Here is an 11165-nt window from a genome sequence, read left to right on the forward strand (position 1 = left end):
TAGATGCTATATTTAATATTTCTCGAATAAAAAAACATTTTTTTTAAAAATCCCTGTGACAAGAAAAATGTTTCAGGTAACTGTACATCTATTTCTCACTGCCTGTTTTCATTCATGAAAAATGAAATATGTAGTCTACCCTGAATAAACTACATTACTGTGTCCTTCACAATAAATAGAGTGGCAACATCTTCAGAGGCGTCTTCCAGGAGGTACTTCAGCTTGTGGTATCCAGTCTGGGGCACGTGTGTCTGTAAACCACTGCAGTGTTTAGTCCTGTGTTGTGGATTGCCAAACAGCTCGCCTCTGGCTGTCAGTCCATCACCCCCAGTGCAGGGGCTTCTCATGCCCAGAAGCCTGCCTTAGGTCTTAATTACCTAACGTAACAGCTGGTCAGCAAGTCTGCCGTGTATTTGCTCACTCCGGTGCGGGGATATCTGGCTGTCGCCGTGAGGCATATCAGTTACAAACCGAGCTTCCATCTGCCATCACCACATCAAAATAAATACAGTCTCACAGGCCAGACATACCTGCTTCCCTAATATTTAAGTATTAATATTAAAACTCATTAGCATAATGTGCTTAATATCTTTTGAATGGTGTACACTTTTGTCAAGTCAAGTCACCATATAGCAATTTATACTACAAAGATTGTTTCAAATGCAAATTGTTTTCAAATATGAGACAAATCCAAATTCTGCTGTATAGCAGCTCTAACAAGACAATAGTGTCATCATTCAGCTCCAGTTAGTTCAGTGCTGGTTCGTAAATATATAGGCTTTCAATGAACAGTTTTTTAAAAGTAAAAATTGTTTTAGCATAAAAACATTTCAATAATTATTTTTATAATACAGTAAAAAAAAAAAAAAAATGTTTGTGCGATGGAAAGGTTAGATGTTAAGGGTATCATGGAACCATCAATGCCAATGAACAACCATTATGTGCCAAAAACATATTATGTTCTTTAACATTTTTGTGAATAATATTTATGATTGAACTTCATGATTCATCGATGAGTCCTCAGAGTGACATTTTCACTGAAAGCTTATATGTTATAAAGCTCCACACACCCCGCATCTCTGTCCTGGTGAGTAAACAGAGGCATTTCAACTACCTGACATTTCAGCATTGGTCTGACATGACCATGGGAATTCCTCTGAGTGTTTGGACTCTACAAAGATCACTTTTTAAAGTTTCTTTCACCCTGAGAGTCTGTACTCTGGCCATTTTGAATGCCAAGGCACCTTGTGTCAGTATGCCTGTGACACTGTATGAAGCTGTGTGCCACCGCTGAAGATATAAAGATAAACAGTGTTGCCTTCACACCGACTCGCTCAGTGAAAGAACTCATTATTTAGTTTCCTCAGCTGTTAAAAAAAAGACGTCTGGAACACAACACCACAGAGAGTAAACAAAATAGGGTGAAAGTGCCACTCTAGTGGGAATGCATCTATGTTTTTGTTTCCAGTGGCTATGCATTGGTTACATCAGAAGAATTTTAAGCAGCTAATAGTAAGCCCTTTAAGACCCCTCTTTCTCTCTCTAGGTTTCCAAAGGCAACTGCGCTCCATCAAAGGTGTATTATTGCTGAAGGTGCACGGCGTGTGTCTGTTTGTCACACCGATGAAGCGTACCATGAAGCCTTGACTGGCTGCAGAGAGAAGAATAAAAAGAAGGCTGAGAAGATTGTCAGGTGACCTAAAAAATAAAAAAATGAAAAATGAAAATGACAGAGGTATATCAACGGTATTGAATGCAACTCTGTTATTGCAGATTAGTTACTCTGATTTGTTTTTCTTTAATGAATAAATAGCTGCATTGTCCTATAGTACATTGTGGGTTTGCTGAAAAAATCCCCTGAAGAAACCACTTATAGGTAGTTTAGTGATCAATAATATTCAGTGCAGTGAAACATTGATGTTTCTATTCATAATAGCATGAGTAATGAGTATAAGGACCAACAAGTTCAAGTATCATTTGAGCTGCACTGACCTCTAGAGGAACATGACATTTTAACCAAAATGTTACTCTCCTCTCAAAAAAAAAAAAAAAAAAAAAAAAAAAAACCCCCAGTAGACTTAAAGTAGTGTTCTGTAGGCCAGGGGTCTGCAGGGGGTGGACGAGTGTCCATGAAATTGTATTTATTTATAAATAACAAAATAAATGTATTTATTTATTTTTGTAAGTCACAGTTAATTATTATGTTTACATTCAATAATTTAATATTTCATTCTAGTAAGAAATTAATACATTAATTATATTTTTTTCTTTTATTCTTTCTTTTTTCTTTCTTTCTTTTCAAAATTTGTTCTTTTTATAAATATTTTCCAGATAATATTTTTGTATTATGACAATGTATGATTATTTCATTTTGGGAATGATTATTTGATTTAGTTATCTTTTTCTAAATATTTTACAAATATTTTCTAAATAATATTTTTATATCAGTATAATGGCAATGTAAAAAGCAGTTGTTTTTTTCATTTTGGAAACAATTATTTGATGTATTTGTCTTATTTTTGCACACATTACAAATGGATTTTAACGCACAAAAATATACAGCTGCCTTAATATTTATCAACGGCTATAGACAATATAATACACAATATAATGCTGTGAACATTCAATTATTTTGTTTTTATTTCAAGAGTTTTCTTAGACGTTTTCTTTCTTGCATTTGTAAACACTGTAAAATACCAATACCAGACTGCTGATTATATTACAGATGGTTTGTTTGCTCTGAACTTCGAAGAAGAAACTTTAGTATTTGCTGTTTGGTGATGGTGATTAGAACTTTTGCCACGGCTTTGAAAGTAGAACATTCTCTCCAGGCCATATCAGAAAAAGGGCCGTAAGAAGTAGGTCATTCAGATCTGACACAACATGACCCAATTTGCTATCTCACTATTTGTTATGTTCCCTTAATTTTTTGCATGAGCGGAGCAAACTATGTAATATATCACTGTCATACTGATCTTTTAGAGGTCAGCTTGCGATTCCTAATGGACATATTGCATTTTGCATTGCAACCCCATCAGTGGCACCACTTAATATGATGATATTATAGAGCAACATACACGAGCATTTGTTGCTTCTACCCAAATCAGTGTTACACAAAAAAAATGCAAATATATTTTCTCTTGTGCTGTAGAGAAGGGCTCTTGTTTTATGGTGGTCTGTTTTGGAAATGATGCAGTGTGTTGAAGCGTTTGAGGAGGATCACAAAGGAATCCATTATGGAACCAAAAGTGCTCTTCAAAATGCATCAGACATTGTGCCTAAATTTATCTAAAATGTGCCTCCTTCTATTAGGACTACTTTTTGCTCTTCTTATGATGCATGCCAAACAGAAATTTCTAATGAATTGGCGCTGTTTGGTTAGTGTCAATTACTTGAATGTGTTCATAGAACATGCAGGAGTAACACACATTTGTATAAACACAATGCAGCCCTGTATATTAAGAATAAGAAATTCGATATAAGTGTAGCTAAGCCATAAAATAACAATAATTATATATATATATATATATATATATATATATATATATATATATATATATATATATATATATATATATATATATATATATATATATATATATATAACTGTTTATTCAAAATTATTTAATAGTAGGATAATAATATAATATTTTATGGCTTTTTTTTTTTTTTGGAGAATGTCTAAATGTCATATCCTTTCATATCTTGATGTGACTGTTATTTACCCTTCATTTACTCATGCAGTGATAAGCAATGTTAATCAGTAAGGATGGTCTCCTGAGGCACAGGCGTTTCCGGTATGAGATAATTAACAAATGCACAACAGACTCACAGTTAATCATGTGGATGCTATAGAACAGAGCCAATCTCAGCACTGCTGAGATATGTGAAGTAGTCTGCAGGCTTTAAATGTGCTATGAGCTCTCCTGACAGGTTACTTATCAAGATTTCTACCAAGAGATAGTTATTTCCATAAAAGGCAGCTCTGGAGAATTGAATGTCCCAACATGGCAATATGGCATTGTCATTATTTTGAAATGAAAAATGTTTTGAAAATTGTGTGTATATGGTGTGTAATGTATATTAGGTGACATGTAAATATTTATTTATCTATAATATTTATTTTATTTCTTTATTAATTTACACCACCCTTTAAAAAGATTATGGAGGACAATTATCATTGTTTTATAATTTATTATTTATTTATAAATATTATTATTATTTTATTTTTTTATTTTCTTGCTTGCTTGCTCTAGAACATCATACTAAATTCACCCTCTGATCTTACTGCTAGTATATTGCCTGCTGTAATCTTTTCAAAGGGTGTTGTGGTAGAAGTTCAAAGGGATTACTCAAGCTATTCATTTCAAGCCCTACAATGGGTAGGGAGGAGCAAAAATTTGTTTACCACAAATTTCTTAAACTGACATTCTAGTTTTCCCTCATTTTGTTTCAGGAATTTCAGGGGTTGGTCCCTTGATTGTGATGCTCAAGTAAAGTAATTCCAACTAAATCCTGTCATGTAATACATTATTGCATTTGGCAGGTAATTTTATCCAAAGTAACTTACATTCAGGGTATTACATTATCAACTTGTGCCTTCTCTAGAAATCGAGAGAGAGGGAGAGGCACAGTTTAGGAGGTTGAGTGCACAAAAAGGGCTATTGCCTTAGGCTATTTTGCTATTTCAGGTTAAACTGTTACTAAAATTTCTCTGTTTTTCTTCAACACATCCCTGTATGTTTCACCCCGTGTGCTTTGAAAATAATTATTTTTAAAAAGATTTCCAAATGTAGATATGATTGTATATAAATAGATCTGTTTGATCAAATGTGGATACAGTTGGCTTTTACAACATGTTATCTTACGTTACAAGAAAACATATTTATTTTTGAAGTCGTTTAACATTTTAGCTTACAGCATGAGAAACAGATGACAGCACAGGTGCAACTATTGCGTAATACCTCTCAGGGCACAAACACCCCAGTACAGCGAACTAACACTAGATGGCGCTGTTGATCTAACGCTGTATTTTTAAAGAGCCTCAGTAGTTCACACAAATAATCTAATCATCAAAATTATAAAAACGGTTTAGATAATTTAATAATAGATTATAGAGATATAGATTGAGATTGTGATTTAATTAAGCTTTTTATCTGTATAATTAGTTTTTCTCCCTACATTGCTGATCATTACAACAGTTTGTTTGCAGATGCTTATGCAACTTCATACGCTTAGCGTGCAACCCTAGTGCAGGAGGACACTAAACTAGACGTTCAGACAATACCCTCATCACTCAGCGGCGTCTAATTTATAACTGCATGTGTTTGGCTTCAAAGCCTTCAGCTGTTATGTCTCCTCATCCCGAGCCTTCATCATCCCGATGTTTAGTAACGACTACTGTATTAACACAATGCTGGCTTTGGGAGGGCATAGCTTAGAAACGGGAGTCTTTCCGAGTAAGGCAAAATAGCATTTGGGCACCAGTGGTGGTGTTTACAACCTCAGTTAACATACACACGTGGTGGAGCATGGAGCTTGCAGACAGTCAAGAAACTTGTGTTATGGAAAAACAGAAGGGGTGAGAGGGTACCACGAGGAGGTGTTAGTGGGACTAGCTCCAGTTCTGACAGAGAAGAGAGATTTCTATTTTTAGGGAGACTGGAATGTACACTGAGGCCTCTCGAAGGATTTCTGAACAACAAATTACATACCGCGGTCGCCCCAGTCTCTATAAACATCCAACTGCCAAACTCAGAAAGTGAACAACTTTCAGAAGTGAACTGATTCTGAAAACAGAGGGACGAGTTTTGTTTGAGGTTTGATGATACATAGATATTTACAGGACCATCTAGAATGTGCTTTAAATCAGCTGAGACAAGGTAAGGCAAGATATTGCTGACAAACCAGGTCCCCGAGAAGATGCTTTGACTGTAGGCACAACCACACCTGTGTAGATTGTAGATAACGGCATGGCATGTGTTTATGTGTTTATGATATGTCAGTCTTCAGGCAAACTGCACAACTCTAGTCTTGTGAGATTAATATGATTGTGTAATGGACATGCAGAATTGTTAAGCAAGTATGATATATGTCGTCTGGCTATAAAATATGATGACTAGGGTCAACATCTTCTTTTATCTTTTTCCATTCTATAGGTATATTAATATGTGGAATTGCTGAATAAATCATGCATATGTGATGCTTTTGAAGATATTCACTGAAAAATATTACTGAGTTTCACAGATGCAACTTCATACATATATACATACAGGCACACACACAAACTGCATATTTACTGTATAATATTGAATGTAATAATAAATTATATATTTGTATGGGGCATGATGCTTAAGTGCCAAGGTCATGGGCTTCCAATGGAATAGATGAGTAGAGAAAATGTGTATCCTGAACGTCAAATAAAAGCTAAAATCTGTAAATATAATATCACTTCATTTTCAAAATCATTAGATTTTAAAAATGAAATAGTAATATGAAATGCATCTAAACTACTGCAGTTATTGTTTTTATGTACACAAAGAAAAGTATCTTACGCAATTGTGGCAACAAGTATCCAAATTACTTCCAAATAATGTTATGATTATAAAACCTCCCTTTTTTTTCTTTTTTTTTTACAGCTTAGATGAGCCAATATCATAAATCTTGCATTTTAAAGACAAAATCCTGACTTCCACTCTCCTCCTGGAGCTGAATATCTTAAGAAAGGACCAAATTCTCACAGATGTTGTGCTTTGCTCTGAGGTCAAAGAGATCCCATGTCACAGCAATGTTTTAGTGTCCAGCAGCCCTTACTTCTATGCTATGTTTTGAAGCAGCTTCCTGGAGACCCAGAAGCCCCAGATAAACCTCCAAGGTGTTCCTTATGACATCCTTTCGAGTGTGATGGAGTATGTTTACACTGGGTCCATCAGCATCACCATGGAGCTGGTTCTCCCTCTGATGCAAGCTGCCTCTAGGCTTCAGTATGGAAGACTTTTTGAGGCCTGCTCCAGACAACTCTCAGAAATCCTGCACTGCTCAAGCTTGAGGGAAAAAGCAAGAGAGCTGGCCGTGAAGAGCTTCTCAGATGTGGTTGTCTCCAAGAACTTCTGCGAACTCTTGCTACCTGAATTGGTGAGCTACTTGGAAGACGACAGATTTGCGTTGAAGAGGAGAAAATATTTGCGACTCTTCTAGCTTTGATCCATCACGACCCATTCTCAAGACGTGGCACCATCCATGATTAGTTCTGTTGTGTGGGACTGAGACATGTCCACCCTTCATATCTTTTCCAGTTTATCGCCAACAACCCTCTAGTCCAGTCATTGTCTTAATGCACTGAAATTTTTGAATCTGTTCGTCGTCTTCTCTTTTCGTCGGCACTCATTGCCCTGGCGATCTTGAGCCCACGTGGGCCACGCCATGGTGTCAAAACTGCAAGGAGGCTGTTGTAGTAGTAGGAGGTTATAAGAATGGTGAGCGGACGTCTCATGAGGCGCTACTCTACGATGAACAACTCACTGCTGGCAGTTGCTTGCAAAAGTCCCTTTGCGGCTCTACCGACCTGCAAATGTCTGCATGCACAGCATCTTTTATGTTCTGGGTGGCTTAACCATGAGAGCAGGAAGCCAGTTCACACCTAGCAGCACCATTTACACGCTTTCTCTCAAAACAAACCAATGGAGAATGGGCGAACCCATGCTGACGCCTCGATACACCCATCAGAGCTCCACCTACCTACGTTTCATTTTCGTACTGGGTGGATTGATGGCGGATGGACAGCTGTCCAATGAGGTAGAGCGATATGACACCATGTTCAACCAATGGGAGGCCATGGCACCCATGCCCATCGCAGTTCTGCACCCAGCTGTAGCTGTGCATAACCAGAGAATATGTGTGTTTGGAGGAGAAGATGCCATGCAGAAGCCAATTCGAATGATCCAGGTTTGATATTTCAGGGTTATTTTGGATGCTTAATTGTAAAGAGCACAAATTTCAATGATTTTGAAGTGGTAAAAGATGATTGTTCTTGATAGGTGTACCACATAAGAAGGAATCTGTGGTGCAGGATGGAAACAAGGACCTTGAAGAACGTCTGTGCACCAGCTGCAGTGATTGATGATAAAATATACATTGTAGGTGGTAAGGAGTTTTTTTTTTTTTTTCATGGTATTGTAAAAATAGCGTTCCATGAAACCAAAATTCTTATTTTTTGTTGCCTGTTGAAGTGATTATTATAAATTATCCATGCAAATCATCAAACTTTGGAATTATTTATTTATTTGTTTATTTATTGATAGAAGAATGATTTCTGAAGGATCATGTGACACAAAGACTGGAGTAATGGCTGCTAAAAATTCAGCTTTGCCATGCAGGAATAAATTACATTTTAAAATTCAAGTAGAAAACAGTTGTTTTAAATAGTAGTAATATTTGTTAATATTACTGTTTTACTGTATTTTTGATAAAATGATTACAGTCTTGATGAGCATAAGAGACTTCTTTCAAAATCATTAAAAAATGTAAAATATTCCAAACTTCTGACTGTTGGTATATGTCAAAATAGGAAAGAAAAAACAATCACAATTTCCGTTTCATGCAAACTACATTTTTTTGTCTCAACAGAAGAATAGTAGCCTTTGATTTTAAAACCAACAGGTTTGAAAAATGTGAAAATATGAAGGCCAGGAAGATGCATCACTCCGCTACTGTGGTCAATGATAAGATCTATGTCACGGGGGGCCGTTTCATTAACAGCCATGAGAGTGTGGAAGATTCAGACAGTTTCGACTGTTACGACACAACGACAGACTCATGGGCTTCAGTGGGAACACTGCCCTTCAAGCTATTTGACCATGGCTCAGTACCTCTGGTCTATCTCTCTGATAAGTTGCTGCCTACATGAATGTATTTATGTGACAGTGTAGCTTAGTCACTTCATACAGGTTTATAAATATCTTTCTAACCTGTCTCTTTCTAACCTGTATTTGACATATCATACTGAGAAAAATATAGAGTAAAAATACAAAGCATATTAAGTTAGCAAAGTAATGAGACGCACACATTTTTTTCAAAGGTCCCTAAACGTGTTTGCACATGTTACTTTTTGAATGTATGTGAAGTATTAGTAAAATAACTAGTAATAATTATTAAAATAGCTGAAATAGCAAAATGCTGGAAAATATTAAAAATTAAGCTTAACTCATATAGCAGATACAAGTATGATATTATTGTTACTTGATTTTGAAGTATCTTTTAGATCACCTGATCTAATAAATAATTATATATTATTAGTGTTTACTACAAAATACATCTCTGTTCAGTATTACTTTGCACTTGACACTTTATAGTGGTATATTGAAAGTTTATATGAGTACTTTTATGTCAATACATTCCTTAATTTTGTAAACTGATTTTTTTCATTTTTAAACTGATTTTTTCCCCATGTATGTAGTGGTTACATCCTGTTAAAAATGAGTTTAATTGAACATGTGTTTATCATTAAATGCTTCATAATAATTAATAATGCTTTTGTGTGTTATTTGTAAGTTAAATTGTATAGTTCATCCAAAATATTCAAAATAACCTGAAAAACACTGTAATCATTTGCTCAGTCTCACATAAATCCAAACCTGCTGACTTACTTTCTTGTGGAACACAAAAGAAAATACTGTAAAAGAAAAATTGGATCGCACTAACTTTTTTATATTTCCAGTAGTGCTGTCAAACAATTAATCACATCCAAAATCAAAATATATGTGTGTGTACTGTATATTTATGTATATATATAAATACACACACATGCATGTATATTTAAGAAAAATATGTTACATTTGTATATTAAATGTATATATTATATAAATATATACATGTAAATATAAAAAAATATATAGCCTACTGTATGTGTGTATTTATATATAGGCCTACATAATAAATATACACAGTACACACATATATTACATAAAATTTTTATTTTGAATACGATTAATCGCGATTGATCATTTGACAGCACTAATTTCCACAGAAGAAAGAACCTCACAAGGGTAATAGACCTAAGGTGCATCCCAAATCACATACTTATGCACTATTCTTTAACGTTTTGTAGTGTAAATAGTGCTAGTAGTGTGTTCACACTGAAAATTCCAAAAAGAAAAAGTGCACCTTAAATGCCCAGATGATGCACTTCAATAACTGTAAAAATGAAGTGTGAAGTGTGGAATGTCGGACACTTCATGCACTCAACTGTCACAGCTTTAATTACCTCGCAAAAGGGAAGGGGCTCTCAGACTCTGATTATTAATGACAAAATAAACTTCTAAAATTCATACACTACATAATTGAGTATAGTGCATAAGTACATAGTGTTTATAGTGTATAGTACATCATTTGGGATGCAGTTCTAGTTAGGTTAGACGCCATATTGAATTCAGCATGGATGAAAACAAAGTTGTGAATGATAGTCTTTTCAATGGCACACACTGCATAAAAGTCCTAGATTACAATTTTCCAAAAGGCATTTTGTCAGCTGAACAATCTATTTCTCAGAGCCTTGCTTTCATTTCTGTCAAAAATTGGGTTTATTAAATGATGACAGAATTCAGATTTTTGGTGAATTATCCCTTTAATTGCTAAGTACAAATAACATCTTTGTATAACAACATATCTGTTTATTTGATCCTTTAAATGTATTATTTCTTCTATTTAAAATGCATTCTTATAAATTGTTACATATAGCTCTGTTGTGATGCATCATCCTACAGTACCTAGATCACAGAAGATCAAGCTCATCATTTGACATGCCACGGGAGATGTGAAACATAAGGCAGCAGATGTGTGAGAGAAATGTGTGTCTGAATATGAGTGTTACTGCCCTGAGCCTTACATGTCTTCTTGTCACTGTAACAGGTGTCAACATGCCCAGACATGAATCTGTGAATAACCAAGGAGGTTGTGATGAGCCATTAAGAGACTTGCTACTGTTTCTTCTGACAGTGTGAATTCTGTGCTGGTAGAAATTCACAATTCACAAGTTATTCTTTGAACTTTGACATTAAGGATGATTAAAAAGGTGAACAACAATATCTGTGTTCTGATTACACAATGCAAAATGAGACCTATACTGCATGTGCTCTGTGAGGTTTGCATTGATTATACTAAGTCAAATT

General features: G+C 35.1%; 1 pseudogene; it reads left to right on the forward strand.

Moving 5' to 3' along the window:
* The first annotated feature begins 3702 nt into the window (after positions 1 to 3702).
* LOC109065461 lies at positions 3703 to 8996 on the forward strand (annotated as a pseudogene).
* The last annotated feature ends 2169 nt before the right edge of the window (positions 8997 to 11165 follow it).

The sequence above is a fragment of the Cyprinus carpio genome, chromosome B16 (genome assembly GCF_018340385.1).
Source record: "Cyprinus carpio isolate SPL01 chromosome B16, ASM1834038v1, whole genome shotgun sequence".
Taxonomy (NCBI): Eukaryota; Metazoa; Chordata; class Actinopteri; order Cypriniformes; family Cyprinidae; genus Cyprinus; species Cyprinus carpio.